Source organism: Engystomops pustulosus, chromosome 4 (assembly GCF_040894005.1).
Source record: "Engystomops pustulosus chromosome 4, aEngPut4.maternal, whole genome shotgun sequence".
NCBI classification, from domain to species: Eukaryota; Metazoa; Chordata; class Amphibia; order Anura; family Leptodactylidae; genus Engystomops; species Engystomops pustulosus.
The window spans coordinates 201,912,079-201,924,310 of record NC_092414.1 but is presented as its reverse complement, the minus strand read 5'-3'; the positions used below and the strand labels follow the sequence as shown (position 1 = coordinate 201,924,310).

The 12,232-nt window shown below is 43.2% G+C and overlaps 39 non-coding genes across 39 annotated transcripts; all 39 read right to left on the bottom strand.

Annotated features, from left to right (window-relative positions):
- Positions 1-551: 551 nt before the first annotated feature.
- On the bottom strand, positions 552-623 carry TRNAH-GUG (transfer RNA histidin (anticodon GUG)). The gene has a single exon. It is a non-coding gene; the product is annotated as a tRNA-His (tRNA).
- A 7-nt stretch (positions 624-630) lies between these two features.
- Positions 631-703, bottom strand: TRNAR-ACG (transfer RNA arginine (anticodon ACG)). Its single transcript has one exon. It is a non-coding gene; the product is annotated as a tRNA-Arg (tRNA).
- A 319-nt stretch (positions 704-1,022) lies between these two features.
- On the bottom strand, positions 1,023-1,094 carry TRNAH-GUG (transfer RNA histidin (anticodon GUG)). Its single transcript has one exon. It is a non-coding gene; the product is annotated as a tRNA-His (tRNA).
- Positions 1,095-1,101: 7 nt separating this feature from the next.
- TRNAR-ACG (transfer RNA arginine (anticodon ACG)) lies at positions 1,102-1,174 on the bottom strand. The gene has a single exon. It is a non-coding gene; the product is annotated as a tRNA-Arg (tRNA).
- A 319-nt stretch (positions 1,175-1,493) lies between these two features.
- TRNAH-GUG (transfer RNA histidin (anticodon GUG)) lies at positions 1,494-1,565 on the bottom strand. Its single transcript has one exon. It is a non-coding gene; the product is annotated as a tRNA-His (tRNA).
- Positions 1,566-1,572: 7 nt separating this feature from the next.
- Positions 1,573-1,645, bottom strand: TRNAH-AUG (transfer RNA histidin (anticodon AUG)). The gene has a single exon. It is a non-coding gene; the product is annotated as a tRNA-His (tRNA).
- A 397-nt stretch (positions 1,646-2,042) lies between these two features.
- TRNAR-ACG (transfer RNA arginine (anticodon ACG)) lies at positions 2,043-2,115 on the bottom strand. The gene has a single exon. It is a non-coding gene; the product is annotated as a tRNA-Arg (tRNA).
- A 318-nt stretch (positions 2,116-2,433) lies between these two features.
- On the bottom strand, positions 2,434-2,505 carry TRNAH-GUG (transfer RNA histidin (anticodon GUG)). The gene has a single exon. It is a non-coding gene; the product is annotated as a tRNA-His (tRNA).
- A 7-nt stretch (positions 2,506-2,512) lies between these two features.
- Positions 2,513-2,585, bottom strand: TRNAR-ACG (transfer RNA arginine (anticodon ACG)). The gene has a single exon. It is a non-coding gene; the product is annotated as a tRNA-Arg (tRNA).
- A 319-nt stretch (positions 2,586-2,904) lies between these two features.
- On the bottom strand, positions 2,905-2,976 carry TRNAH-GUG (transfer RNA histidin (anticodon GUG)). Its single transcript has one exon. It is a non-coding gene; the product is annotated as a tRNA-His (tRNA).
- A 7-nt stretch (positions 2,977-2,983) lies between these two features.
- Positions 2,984-3,056, bottom strand: TRNAH-AUG (transfer RNA histidin (anticodon AUG)). The gene has a single exon. It is a non-coding gene; the product is annotated as a tRNA-His (tRNA).
- Positions 3,057-3,453: 397 nt separating this feature from the next.
- On the bottom strand, positions 3,454-3,526 carry TRNAR-ACG (transfer RNA arginine (anticodon ACG)). Its single transcript has one exon. It is a non-coding gene; the product is annotated as a tRNA-Arg (tRNA).
- Positions 3,527-3,844: 318 nt separating this feature from the next.
- Positions 3,845-3,916, bottom strand: TRNAH-GUG (transfer RNA histidin (anticodon GUG)). Its single transcript has one exon. It is a non-coding gene; the product is annotated as a tRNA-His (tRNA).
- A 7-nt stretch (positions 3,917-3,923) lies between these two features.
- Positions 3,924-3,996, bottom strand: TRNAR-ACG (transfer RNA arginine (anticodon ACG)). Its single transcript has one exon. It is a non-coding gene; the product is annotated as a tRNA-Arg (tRNA).
- A 318-nt stretch (positions 3,997-4,314) lies between these two features.
- TRNAH-GUG (transfer RNA histidin (anticodon GUG)) lies at positions 4,315-4,386 on the bottom strand. The gene has a single exon. It is a non-coding gene; the product is annotated as a tRNA-His (tRNA).
- A 398-nt stretch (positions 4,387-4,784) lies between these two features.
- On the bottom strand, positions 4,785-4,856 carry TRNAH-GUG (transfer RNA histidin (anticodon GUG)). The gene has a single exon. It is a non-coding gene; the product is annotated as a tRNA-His (tRNA).
- Positions 4,857-5,254: 398 nt separating this feature from the next.
- Positions 5,255-5,326, bottom strand: TRNAR-GCG (transfer RNA arginine (anticodon GCG)). Its single transcript has one exon. It is a non-coding gene; the product is annotated as a tRNA-Arg (tRNA).
- Positions 5,327-5,333: 7 nt separating this feature from the next.
- On the bottom strand, positions 5,334-5,406 carry TRNAR-ACG (transfer RNA arginine (anticodon ACG)). Its single transcript has one exon. It is a non-coding gene; the product is annotated as a tRNA-Arg (tRNA).
- A 323-nt stretch (positions 5,407-5,729) lies between these two features.
- Positions 5,730-5,801, bottom strand: TRNAH-GUG (transfer RNA histidin (anticodon GUG)). Its single transcript has one exon. It is a non-coding gene; the product is annotated as a tRNA-His (tRNA).
- Positions 5,802-5,808: 7 nt separating this feature from the next.
- On the bottom strand, positions 5,809-5,881 carry TRNAR-ACG (transfer RNA arginine (anticodon ACG)). The gene has a single exon. It is a non-coding gene; the product is annotated as a tRNA-Arg (tRNA).
- Positions 5,882-6,204: 323 nt separating this feature from the next.
- On the bottom strand, positions 6,205-6,276 carry TRNAH-GUG (transfer RNA histidin (anticodon GUG)). The gene has a single exon. It is a non-coding gene; the product is annotated as a tRNA-His (tRNA).
- Positions 6,277-6,674: 398 nt separating this feature from the next.
- TRNAH-GUG (transfer RNA histidin (anticodon GUG)) lies at positions 6,675-6,746 on the bottom strand. Its single transcript has one exon. It is a non-coding gene; the product is annotated as a tRNA-His (tRNA).
- A 398-nt stretch (positions 6,747-7,144) lies between these two features.
- On the bottom strand, positions 7,145-7,216 carry TRNAH-GUG (transfer RNA histidin (anticodon GUG)). The gene has a single exon. It is a non-coding gene; the product is annotated as a tRNA-His (tRNA).
- Positions 7,217-7,223: 7 nt separating this feature from the next.
- TRNAR-ACG (transfer RNA arginine (anticodon ACG)) lies at positions 7,224-7,296 on the bottom strand. Its single transcript has one exon. It is a non-coding gene; the product is annotated as a tRNA-Arg (tRNA).
- Positions 7,297-7,614: 318 nt separating this feature from the next.
- On the bottom strand, positions 7,615-7,686 carry TRNAH-GUG (transfer RNA histidin (anticodon GUG)). The gene has a single exon. It is a non-coding gene; the product is annotated as a tRNA-His (tRNA).
- Positions 7,687-8,084: 398 nt separating this feature from the next.
- On the bottom strand, positions 8,085-8,156 carry TRNAH-GUG (transfer RNA histidin (anticodon GUG)). Its single transcript has one exon. It is a non-coding gene; the product is annotated as a tRNA-His (tRNA).
- A 7-nt stretch (positions 8,157-8,163) lies between these two features.
- On the bottom strand, positions 8,164-8,236 carry TRNAR-ACG (transfer RNA arginine (anticodon ACG)). Its single transcript has one exon. It is a non-coding gene; the product is annotated as a tRNA-Arg (tRNA).
- Positions 8,237-9,103: 867 nt separating this feature from the next.
- TRNAR-ACG (transfer RNA arginine (anticodon ACG)) lies at positions 9,104-9,176 on the bottom strand. Its single transcript has one exon. It is a non-coding gene; the product is annotated as a tRNA-Arg (tRNA).
- Positions 9,177-9,494: 318 nt separating this feature from the next.
- On the bottom strand, positions 9,495-9,566 carry TRNAH-GUG (transfer RNA histidin (anticodon GUG)). Its single transcript has one exon. It is a non-coding gene; the product is annotated as a tRNA-His (tRNA).
- Positions 9,567-9,573: 7 nt separating this feature from the next.
- On the bottom strand, positions 9,574-9,646 carry TRNAR-ACG (transfer RNA arginine (anticodon ACG)). The gene has a single exon. It is a non-coding gene; the product is annotated as a tRNA-Arg (tRNA).
- Positions 9,647-9,969: 323 nt separating this feature from the next.
- On the bottom strand, positions 9,970-10,041 carry TRNAH-GUG (transfer RNA histidin (anticodon GUG)). Its single transcript has one exon. It is a non-coding gene; the product is annotated as a tRNA-His (tRNA).
- Positions 10,042-10,048: 7 nt separating this feature from the next.
- TRNAR-ACG (transfer RNA arginine (anticodon ACG)) lies at positions 10,049-10,121 on the bottom strand. Its single transcript has one exon. It is a non-coding gene; the product is annotated as a tRNA-Arg (tRNA).
- A 318-nt stretch (positions 10,122-10,439) lies between these two features.
- On the bottom strand, positions 10,440-10,511 carry TRNAH-GUG (transfer RNA histidin (anticodon GUG)). Its single transcript has one exon. It is a non-coding gene; the product is annotated as a tRNA-His (tRNA).
- A 7-nt stretch (positions 10,512-10,518) lies between these two features.
- On the bottom strand, positions 10,519-10,591 carry TRNAR-ACG (transfer RNA arginine (anticodon ACG)). Its single transcript has one exon. It is a non-coding gene; the product is annotated as a tRNA-Arg (tRNA).
- Positions 10,592-10,909: 318 nt separating this feature from the next.
- On the bottom strand, positions 10,910-10,981 carry TRNAH-GUG (transfer RNA histidin (anticodon GUG)). The gene has a single exon. It is a non-coding gene; the product is annotated as a tRNA-His (tRNA).
- A 7-nt stretch (positions 10,982-10,988) lies between these two features.
- On the bottom strand, positions 10,989-11,061 carry TRNAR-ACG (transfer RNA arginine (anticodon ACG)). The gene has a single exon. It is a non-coding gene; the product is annotated as a tRNA-Arg (tRNA).
- Positions 11,062-11,379: 318 nt separating this feature from the next.
- Positions 11,380-11,451, bottom strand: TRNAH-GUG (transfer RNA histidin (anticodon GUG)). The gene has a single exon. It is a non-coding gene; the product is annotated as a tRNA-His (tRNA).
- A 398-nt stretch (positions 11,452-11,849) lies between these two features.
- On the bottom strand, positions 11,850-11,921 carry TRNAH-GUG (transfer RNA histidin (anticodon GUG)). The gene has a single exon. It is a non-coding gene; the product is annotated as a tRNA-His (tRNA).
- A 7-nt stretch (positions 11,922-11,928) lies between these two features.
- On the bottom strand, positions 11,929-12,001 carry TRNAR-ACG (transfer RNA arginine (anticodon ACG)). Its single transcript has one exon. It is a non-coding gene; the product is annotated as a tRNA-Arg (tRNA).
- Positions 12,002-12,232: the final 231 nt, after the last annotated feature.

The window sequence follows — 12,232 nt, the reverse complement described above, 5'->3', positions numbered from 1 at the left end:
TGAGTTGCTTTTTTTCCTAAAACTCTGAAAATAATTTTCCACCTTGGGAAGTTGGCGTTAATATTGGAACAAAAAAAGACATGCCGTGACCCGTATTCGAACCGGGGTTGCTGCGGCCACAACACAGAGTACTAACCACTATACGATCACGGCAACGCTTCGAGCCAGGTAGGAGTTGATCCTACAATCTTCTGATCCGTAGTCAGAAGCGTTATCCATTGCGCCACTGGCCCTGATGAGAGTGCTGCAGCCCAAAATGTGACTCATTTTAAAGAACTAGCAAACTTCCAACATTGCAATAAGTCCAATCCGTTTCTTGCCAATCCAATCATCAGAGATAACATATTTTCATGAGATCTGGAAACGGTGTGAGTTTTCTGACAATGTGATTTTGGGAGAGTTGAAATCACAATGTTGCCAAATGTGGTTCAAGAAATTCAGAGAAGCCAACAAATAACACAGGAGAAACATGAGTTGCTTTTTTTCCTAAAACTCTGAAAAGAATTTTCCACCTTGGGAAGTTGGCGTTAATATTGGAACAAAAAAAGACATGCCGTGACCCGGATTCGAACCGGGGTTGCTGCGGCCACAACGCAGAGTACTAACCACTATACGATCACGGCAACGCTTCGAGCCAGGTAGGAGTCGAACCTACAATCTTCTGATCCGTAGTCAGACGCGTTATCCATTGCGCCACTGGCCCTGATGAGAGTGCTGCAGCCCAAAATGTGACTCATTTTAAAGAACTAGCAAACTTCCAACATTGCAATAAGTCCAATCCGTTTCTTGCCAATCCAATCATCAGAGATAACATATTTTCATGAGATCTGGAAACGGTGTGAGTTTTCTGACAATGTGATTTTGGGAGAGTTGAAATCACAATGTTGCCAAATGTGGTCCAAGAAATTCAGAGAAGCCAACAAATAACACAGGAGAAACATGAGTTGCTTTTTTTCCTAAAACTCTGAAAAGAATTTTCCACCTTGGGAAGTTGGCGTTAATATTGGAACAAAAAAAAGACATGCCGTGACCCGGATTCGAACCGGGGTTGCTGCGGCCACAACGCAGAGTACTAACCACTATACGATCACGGCAACGCTTCGAGCCAGGTAGGAGTCGAACCTACAATCTTCTGATCCGTAGTCAGACGCGTTATCCATTGCGCCACTGGCCCTGATGAGAGTGCTGCAGCCCAAAATGTGACTCATTTTAAAGAACTAGCAAACTTCCAACATTGCAATAAGTCCAATCCGTTTCTTGCCAATCCAATCATCAGAGATAACATATTTTCATGAGATCTGGAAACGTAGTGAGTTTTCTGACAATGTGATTTTGGGAGAGTTGAAATCACAATGTTGCCAAATGTGGTCCAAGAAATTCAGAGAAGCCAACAAATAACACAGGAGAAACATGAGTTGCTTTTTTTCCTAAAACTCTGAAAAGAATTTTCCACCTTGGGAAGTTGGCGTTAATATTGGAACAAAAAAAAGACATGCCGTGACCCGGATTCGAACCGGGGTTGCTGCGGCCACAACGCAGAGTACTAACCACTATACGATCACGGCAACGCTTCGAGCCAGGTAGGAGTCGAACCTACAATCTCCTGATCCATAGTCAGACGTGTTATCCATTGCGCCACTGGCCCTGATGAGAGTGCTGCAGCCCAAAATGTGACTCATTTTAAAGAACTAGCAAACTTCCAACATTGCAATAAGTCCAATCCGTTTCTTGCCAATCCAATCATCAGAGATAACATATTTTCATGAGATCTGGAAACGGTGTGAGTTTTCTGACAATGTGATTTTGGGAGAGTTGAAATCACAATGTTGCCAAATGTGGTCCAAGAAATTCAGAGAAGCCAACAAATAACACAGGAGAAACATGAGTTGCTTTTTTTCCTAAAACTCTGAAAAGAATTTTCCACCTTGGGAAGTTGGCGTTAATATTGGAACAAAAAAAGACATGCCGTGACCAGGATTCGAACCGGGGTTGCTGCGGCCACAACACAGAGTACTAACCACTATACGATCACGGCAACGCTTCGAGCCAGGTAGGAGTCGAACCTACAATCTTCTGATCCGTAGTCAGACGCGTTATCCATTGCGCCACTGGCCCTGATGAGAGTGCTGCCGCCCAAAATGTGACTAATTTTAAAGAACTAGCAAACTTCCAACATTGCAATAAGTCCAATCCGTTTCTTGCCAATCCAATCATCAGAGATAACATATTTTCATGAGATCTGGAAACGGTGTGAGTTTTCTGACAATGTGATTTTGGGAGAGTTGAAATCACAATGTTGCCAAATGTGGTCCAAGAAATTCAGAGAAGCCAACAAATAACACAGGAGAAACATGAGTTGCTTTTTTTCCTAAAACTCTGAAAATAATTTTCCACCTTGGGAAGTTGGCGTTAATATTGGAACAAAAAAAGACATGCCGTGACCCGGATTCGAACCGGGGTTGCTGCGGCCACAACGCAGAGTACTAACCACTATACGATCACGGCAACGCTTCGAGCCAGGTAGGAGTCGAACCTACAATCTTCTGATCCGTAGTCAGACGCGTTATCCATTGCGCCACTGGCCCTGATGAGAGTGCTGCAGCCCAAAATGTGACTCATTTTAAAGAACTAGCAAACTTCCAACATTGCAATAAGTCCAATCCGTTTCTTGCCAATCCAATCATCAGAGATAACATATTTTCATGAGATCTGGAAACGGTGTGAGTTTTCTGACAATGTGATTTTGGGAGAGTTGAAATCACAATGTTGCCAAATGTGGTCCAAGAAATTCAGAGAAGCCAACAAATAACACAGGAGAAACATGAGTTGCTTTTTTTCCTAAAACTCTGAAAAGAATTTTCCACCTTGGGAAGTTGGCGTTAATATTGGAACAAAAAAAAGACATGCCGTGACCCGGATTCGAACCGGGGTTGCTGCGGCCACAACGCAGAGTACTAACCACTATACGATCATGGCAACGCTTCGAGCCAGGTAGGAGTCGAACCTACAATCTCCTGATCCATAGTCAGACGTGTTATCCATTGCGCCACTGGCCCTGATGAGAGTGCTGCAGCCCAAAATGTGACTCATTTTAAAGAACTAGCAAACTTCTAACATTGCAATAAGTCCAATCCGTTTCTTGCCAATCCAATCATCAGAGATAACATATTTTCATGAGATCTGGAAACGGTGTGAGTTTTCTGACAATGTGATTTTGGGAGAGTTGAAATCACAATGTTGCCAAATGTGGTCCAAGAAATTCAGAGAAGCCAACAAATAACACAGGAGAAACATGAGTTGCTTTTTTTCCTAAAACTCTGAAAAGAATTTTCCACCTTGGGAAGTTGGCGTTAATATTGGAACAAAAAAAGACATGCCGTGACCAGGATTCGAACCGGGGTTGCTGCGGCCACAACACAGAGTACTAACCACTATACGATCACGGCAACGCTTCGAGCCAGGTAGGAGTCGAACCTACAATCTTCTGATCCGTAGTCAGACGCGTTATCCATTGCGCCACTGGCCCTGATGAGAGTGCTGCCGCCCAAAATGTGACTAATTTTAAAGAACTAGCAAACTTCCAACATTGCAATAAGTCCAATCCGTTTCTTGCCAATCCAATCATCAGAGATAACATATTTTCATGAGATCTGGAAACGGTGTGAGTTTTCTGACAATGTGATTTTGGGAGAGTTGAAATCACAATGTTGCCAAATGTGGTCCAAGAAATTCAGAGAAGCCAACAAATAACACAGGAGAAACATGAGTTGCTTTTTTTCCTAAAACTCTGAAAATAATTTTCCACCTTGGGAAGTTGGCGTTAATATTGGAACAAAAAAAGACATGCCGTGACCCGGATTCGAACCGGGGTTGCTGCGGCCACAACGCAGAGTACTAACCACTATACGATCACGGCAACGCTTCGAGCCAGGTAGGAGTCGAACCTACAATCTTCTGATCCGTAGTCAGACGCGTTATCCATTGCGCCACTGGCCCTGATGAGAGTGCTGCAGCCCAAAATGTGACTCATTTTAAAGAACTAGCAAACTTCCAACATTGCAATAAGTCCAATCCGTTTCTTGCCAATCCAATCATCAGAGATAACATATTTTCATGAGATCTGGAAACGGTGTGAGTTTTCTGACAATGTGATTTTGGGAGAGTTGAAATCACAATGTTGCCAAATGTGGTCCAAGAAATTCAGAGAAGCCAACAAATAACACAGGAGAAACATGAGTTGCTTTTTTTCCTAAAACTCTGAAAAGAATTTTCCACCTTGGGAAGTTGGCGTTAATATTGGAACAAAAAAAGACATGCCGTGACCCGGATTCGAACCGGGGTTGCTGCGGCCACAACACAGAGTACTAACCACTATACGATCACGGCAACGCTTCGAGCCAGGTAGGAGTTGATCCTACAATCTTCTGATCCGTAGTCAGAAGCGTTATCCATTGCGCCACTGGCCCTGATGAGAGTGCTGCAGCCCAAAATGTGACTCATTTTAAAGAACTAGCAAACTTCCAACATTGCAATAAGTCCAATCCGTTTCTTGCCAATCCAATCATCAGAGATAACATATTTTCATGAGATCTGGAAACGGTGTGAGTTTTCTGACAATGTGATTTTGGGAGAGTTGAAATTACAATGTTGCCAAATGTGGTCCAAGAAATTCAGAGAAGCCAACAAATAACACAGGAGAAACATGAGTTGCTTTTTTTCCTAAAACTCTGAAAAGAATTTTCCACCTTGGGAAGTTGGCGTTAATATTGGAACAAAAAAAGACATGCCGTGACCCGGATTCGAACCAGGGTTGCTGCGGCCACAACGCAGAGTACTAACCACTATACGATCACGGCAACGCTTCGAGCCAGGTAGGAGTCAAACCTACAATCTTCTGATCCGTAGTCAGACGCGTTATCCATTGCGCCACTGGCCCTGATGAGAGTGCTGCAGACCAAAATGTGACTAATTTTAAAGAACTAGCAAACTTCCAACATTGCAATAAGTCCAATCCGTTTCTTGCCAATCCAATCATCAGAGATAACATATTTTCATGAGATCTGGAAACGGTGTGAGTTTTCTGACAATGTGATTTTGGGAGAGTTGAAATCACAATGTTGCCAAATGTGGTCCAAGAAATTCAGAGAAGCCAACAAATAACACAGGAGAAACATGAGTTGCTTTTTTTCCTAAAACTCTGAAAAGAATTTTCCACCTTGGGAAGTTGGCGTTAATATTGGAACAAAAAAAGACATGCCGTGACCCGGATTCGAACCGGGGTTGCTGCGGCCGCAACGCAGAGTACTAACCACTATACGATCACGGCAACGCTTCGAGCCAGGTAGGAGTCGAACCTACAATCTTCTGATCCGTAGTCAGACGCGTTATCCATTGCGCCACTGGCCCTGATGAGAGTGCTGCAGCCCAAAATGTGACTCATTTGAAAGAACTAGCAAACTTCCAACATTGCAATAAGTCCAATCCGTTTCTTGCCAATCCAATCATCAGAGATAAGATAACATATTTTCATGAGATCTGGAAACGCTGTGAGTTTTCTGACAATGTGATTTTGGGAGAGTTGAAATCACAATGTTGCCAAATGTGGTCCAAGAAATTCAGAGAAGCCAACAAATAACACAGGAGAAACATGAGTTGCTTTTTTTCCTAAAACTCTGAAAAGAATTTTCCACCTTGGGAAGTTGGCGTTAATATTGGAACAAAAAAAGACATGCCGTGACCCGGATTCGAACCGAGGTTGCTGCGGCCACAACGCAGAGTACTAACCACTATACGATCACGGCAACGCTTCGAGCCAGGTAGGAGTCGAACCTACAATCTTCTGATCCGTAGTCAGACGCGTTATCCATTGCGCCACTGGCCCTGATGAGAGTGCTGCAGCCCAAAATGTGACTCATTTGAAAGAACTAGCAAACTTCCAACATTGCAATAAGTCCAATCCGTTTCTTGCCAATCCAATCATCAGAGATAAGATAACATATTTTCATGAGATCTGGAAACGGTGTGAGTTTTCTGACAATGTGATTTTGGGAGAGTTGAAATCACAATGTTGCCAAATGTGGTCGAAGAAATTCAGAGAAGCCAACAAATAATACAGGAGAAAAATGAGTTGCTTTTTTTCCTAAAACTCTGAAAATAATTTTCCACCTTGGGAAGTTGGCGTTAATATTGGAACAAAAAAGGACATGCCGTGACCCGGATTCGAACCGGGGTTGCTGCGGCCACAACGCAGAGTACTAACCACTATACGATCACGGCAACGCTTCGAGCCATGTAGGAGTCGAACCTACAATCTTCTGATCCGTAGTCAGACGCGTTATCCATTGCGCCACTGGCCCTGAAGAGAGCGCTGCAGTTCAAAATGTGACTCATTTTAAAAAACTAGCAAACTTCCAACATTGCAATAAGTCCAATCCGTTTCTTGCCAATCCAATCATCAGAGATAACATATTTTCATGAGATCTGGAAACGGTGTGAGTTTTCTGACAATGTGATTTTGGGAGAGTTGAAATCACAATGTTGCCAAATGTGGTCCAAGAAATTCAGAGAAGCCAACAAATAACACAGGAGAAACATGAGTTGCTTTTTTTCCTAAAACTCTGAAAAGAATTTTCCACCTTGGGAAGTTGGCGTTAATATTGGAACAAAAAAAGACATGCCGTGACCCGGATTCGAACCGGGGTTGCTGCGGCCACAACACAGAGTACTAACCACTATACGATCACGGCAACGCTTCGAGCCAGGTAGGAGTTGATCCTACAATCTTCTGATCCGTAGTCAGAAGCGTTATCCATTGCGCCACTGGCCCTGATGAGAGTGCTGCAGCCCAAAATGTGACTCATTTTAAAGAACTAGCAAACTTCCAACATTGCAATAAGTCCAATCCGTTTCTTGCCAATCCAATCATCAGAGATAACATATTTTCATGAGATCTGGAAACGGTGTGAGTTTTCTGACAATGTGATTTTGGGAGAGTTGAAATCACAATGTTGCCAAATGTGGTTCAAGAAATTCAGAGAAGCCAACAAATAACACAGGAGAAACATGAGTTGCTTTTTTTCCTAAAACTCTGAAAAGAATTTTCCACCTTGGGAAGTTGGCGTTAATATTGGAACAAAAAAAGACATGCCGTGACCCGGATTCGAACCGGGGTTGCTGCGGCCACAACGCAGAGTACTAACCACTATACGATCACGGCAACGCTTCGAGCCAGGTAGGAGTCGAACCTACAATCTTCTGATCCGTAGTCAGACGCGTTATCCATTGCGCCACTGGCCCTGATGAGAGTGCTGCCGCCCAAAATGTGACTAATTTTAAAGAACTAGCAAACTTCCAACATTGCAATAAGTCCAATCCGTTTCTTGCCAATCCAATCATCAGAGATAACATATTTTCATGAGATCTGGAAACGGTGTGAGTTTTCTGACAATGTGATTTTGGGAGAGTTGAAATCACAATGTTGCCAAATGTGGTCCAAGAAATTCAGAGAAGCCAACAAATAACACAGGAGAAACATGAGTTGCTTTTTTTCCTAAAACTCTGAAAAGAATTTTCCACCTTGGGAAGTTGGCGTTAATATTGGAACAAAAAAAGACATGCCGTGACCCGGATTCGAACCGAGGTTGCTGCGGCCACAACGCAGAGTACTAACCACTATACGATCACGGCAACGCTTCGAGCCAGGTAGGAGTTGATCCTACAATCTTCTGATCCGTAGTCAGAAGCGTTATCCATTGCGCCACTGGCCCTGATGAGAGTGCTGCAGCCCAAAATGTGACTCATTTTAAAGAACTAGCAAACTTCCAACATTGCAATAAGTCCAATCCGTTTCTTGCCAATCCAATCATCAGAGATAACATATTTTCATGAGATCTGGAAACGGTGTGAGTTTTCTGACAATGTGATTTTGGGAGAGTTGAAATCACAATGTTGCCAAATGTGGTCCAAGAAATTCAGAGAAGCCAACAAATAACACAGGAGAAACATGAGTTGCTTTTTTTCCTAAAACTCTGAAAAGAATTTTCCACCTTGGGAAGTTGGCGTTAATATTGGAACAAAAAAAGACATGCCGTGACCCGGATTCGAACCGAGGTTGCTGCGGCCACAACGCAGAGTACTAACCACTATACGATCACGGCAACGCTTCGAGCCAGGTAGGAGTCGAACCTACAATCTTCTGATCCGTAGTCAGACGCGTTATCCATTGCGCCACTGGCCCTGATGAGAGTGCTGCAGCCCAAAATGTGACTCATTTTAAAGAACTAGCAAACTTCCAACATTGCAATAAGTCCAATCCGTTTCTTGCCAATCCAATCATCAGAGATAACATATTTTCATGAGATCTGGAAACGGTGTGAGTTTTCTGACAATGTGATTTTGGGAGAGTTGAAATCACAATGTTGCCAAATGTGGTCCAAGAAATTCAGAGAAGCCAACAAATAACACAGGAGAAACATGAGTTGCTTTTTTTCCTAAAACTCTGAAAAGAATTTTCCACCTTGGGAAATTGGCGTTAATATTGGAACAAAAAAAGACATGCCGTGACCAGGATTCGAACCGGGGTCGCTGCGGCCACAACACAGAGTACTAACCAGTATACGATCACGGCAACGCTTCGAGCCAGGTAGGAGTCGAACCTACAATCTTCTGATCCGTAGTCAGACGCGTTATCCATTGCGCCACTTGCCCTGATGAGAGTGCTGCCGCCCAAAATGTGACTAATTTTAAAGAACTAGCAAACTTCCAACATTGCAATAAGTCCAATCCGTTTCTTGCCAATCCAATCATCAGAGATAACATATTTTCATGAGATCTGGAAACGGTGTGAGTTTTCTGACAATGTGATTTTGGGAGAGTTGAAATCACAATGTTGCCAAATGTGGTCCAAGAAATTCAGAGAAGCCAACAAATAACACAGGAGAAACATGAGTTGCTTTTTTTCCTAAAACTCTGAAAAGAATTTTCCACCTTGGGAAGTTGGCGTTAATATTGGAACAAAAAAAGACATGCCGTGACCCGGATTCGAACCGGGGTTGCTGTGGCCACAACGCAGAGTACTAACCACTATACGATCACGGCAACGCTTCGAGCCAGGTAGGAGTCGAACCTACAATCTTCTGATCCGTAGTCAGACGCGTTATCCATTGCGCCACTGGCCCTGATGAGAGTGCTGCAGCCCAAAATGTGACTCATTTTAAAGAACTAGCAAACTTCCAACATTGCAATAAGTCCAATCCGTTTCTTGCCAATCCAATCATCAGAGATAACATATTTTCATGAGATCTGGAAACGGTGTGAGTTTTCTGACAATGTGATTTTGGGAGAGTTGAAATCACAATGTTGCCAAATGTGGTCCAAGAAATTCAGAGAAGCCAACAAATAACACAGGAGAAACATGAGTTGCTTTTTTTCCTAAAACTCTGAAAAGAATTTTCCACCTTGGGAAGTTGGCGTTAATATTGGAACAAAAAAAGACATGCCGTGACCCGGATTCGAACCGGGGTTGCTGCGGCCACAACGCAGAGTACTAACCACTATACGATCACGGCAACGCTTCGAGCCAGGTAGGAGTCGAACCTACAATCTTCTGATCCGTAGTCAGACGCGTTATCCATTGCGCCACTGGCCCTGATGAGAGTGCTGCAGCCCAAAATGTGACTCATTTGAAAGAACTAGCAAACTTCCAACATTGCAATAAGTCCAATCCGTTTCTTGCCAATCCAATCATCAGAGATAAGATAACATATTTTCATGAGATCTGGAAACGGTGTGAGTTTTCTGACAATGTGATTTTGGGAGAGTTGAAATCACAATGTTGCCAAATGTGGTCGAAGAAATTCAGAGAAGCCAACAAATAATACAGGAGAAAAATGAGTTGCTTTTTTTCCTAAAACTCTGAAAATAATTTTCCACCTTGGGAAGTTGGCGTTAATATTGGAACAAAAAAGGACATGCCGTGACCCGGATTCGAACCGGGGTTGCTGCGGCCACAACGCAGAGTACTAACCACTATACGATCACGGCAACACTTCGAGCCAGGTAGGAGTCGAACCTACAATCTTCTGATCCGTAGTCAGACGCGTTATCCATTGCGCCACTGGCCCTGACGAGAGCGCTGCAGTTCAAAATGTGACTCATTTTAAAAAACTAGCAAACTTCCAACATTGCAATAAGTCCAATCCGTTTCTTGCCAATCCAATCATCAGAGATAACATATTTTCATGAGATCTGGAAACGGTGTGAGTTTTCTGACAATGTGATTTTGGGAGAGTTGAAATCACAATGTTGCCAAATGTGGTCCAAGAAATTCAGAGAAGCCAACAAATAACACAGGAGAAACATGAGTTGCTTTTTTTCCTAAAACTCTGAAAAGAATTTTCCACCTTGGGAAGTTGGCGTTAATATTGGAACAAAAAAAGACATGCCGTGACCCGGATTCGAACCGGGGTTGCTGCGGCCACAACGCAGAGTACTAACCACTATACGATCACGGCAACGCTTTGAGCCAGGTAGGAGTCGAACCTACAATCTTCTGATCCGTAGTCAGACGCGTTATCCATTGCGCCACTGGCCCTGATGAGAGTGCTGCCGCCCAAAATGTGACTAATTTTAAAGAACTAGCAAACTTCCAACATTGCAATAAGTCCAATCCGTTTCTTGCCAATCCAATCTTCAGAGATAACATATTTTCATGAGATCTGGAAACGGTGTGAGTTTTCTGACAATGTGATTTTGGGAGAGTTGAAATCACAATGTTGCCAAATGTGGTCCAAGAAATTCAGAGAAGCCAACAAATAACACAGGAGAAACATGAGTTGCTTTTTTTCCTAAAACTCTGAAAAGAATTTTCCACCTTGGGAAGTTGGCGTTAATATTGGAACAAAAAAAGATATGCCGTGACCCGGATTCGAACCGAGGTTGCTGCGGCCACAACGCAGAGTACTAACCACTATACGATCACGGCAACGCTTCGAGCCAGGTAGGAGTCGAACCTACAATCTTCTGATCCGTAGTCAGACGCGTTATCCATTGCGCCACTGGCCCTGATGAGAGTGCTGCAGCCCAAAATGTGACTCATTTTAAAGAACTAGCAAACTTCCAACATTGCAATAAGTCCAATCCGTTTCTTGCCAATCCAATCATCAGAGATAACATATTTTCATGAGATCTGGAAACGGTGTGAGTTTTCTGACAATGTGATTTTGGGAGAGTTGAAATCACAATGTTGCCAAATGTGGTCCAAGAAATTCAGAGAAGCCAACAAATAACACAGGAGAAACATGAGTTGCTTTTTTTCCTAAAACTCTGAAAAGAATTTTCCACCTTGGGAAGTTGGCGTTAATATTGGAACAAAAAAAGACATGCCGTGACCCGGATTCGAACCGGGGTTGCTGCGGCCACAACACAGAGTACTAACCACTATACGATCACGGCAACGCTTCGAGCCAGGTAGGAGTTGATCCTACAATCTTCTGATCCGTAGTCAGAAGCGTTATCCATTGCGCCACTGGCCCTGATGAGAGTGCTGCAGCCCAAAATGTGACTCATTTTAAAGAACTAGCAAACTTCCAACATTGCAATAAGTCCAATCCGTTTCTTGCCAATCCAATCATCAGAGATAACATATTTTCATGAGATCTGGAAACGGTGTGAGTTTTCTGACAATGTGATTTTGGGAGAGTTGAAATCACAATGTTGCCAAATGTGGTTCAAGAAATTCAGAGAAGCCAACAAATAACACAGGAGAAACATGAGTTGCTTTTTTTCCTAAAACTCTGAAAATAATTTTCCACCTTGGGAAGTTGGCGTTAATATTGGAACAAAAAAAGACATGCCGTGACCCGGATTCGAACCGGGGTTGCTGCGGCCACAACGCAGAGTACTAACCACTATACGATCACAGCAACGCTTCGAGCCAGGTAGGAGTCGAACCTACAATCTTCTGATCCGTAGTCAGACGCGTTATCCATTGCGCCACTGGCCCTGATGAGAGTGCTGCCGCCCAAAATGTGACTAATTTTAAAGAACTAGCAAACTTCCAACATTGCAATAAGTCCAATCCGTTTCTTGCCAATCCAATCATCAGAGATAACATATTTTCATGAGATCTGGAAACGGTGTGAGTTTTCTGACAATGTGATTTTGGGAGAGTTGAAATCACAATGTTGCCAAATGTGGTCCAAGAAATTCAGAGAAGCCAACAAATAACACAGGA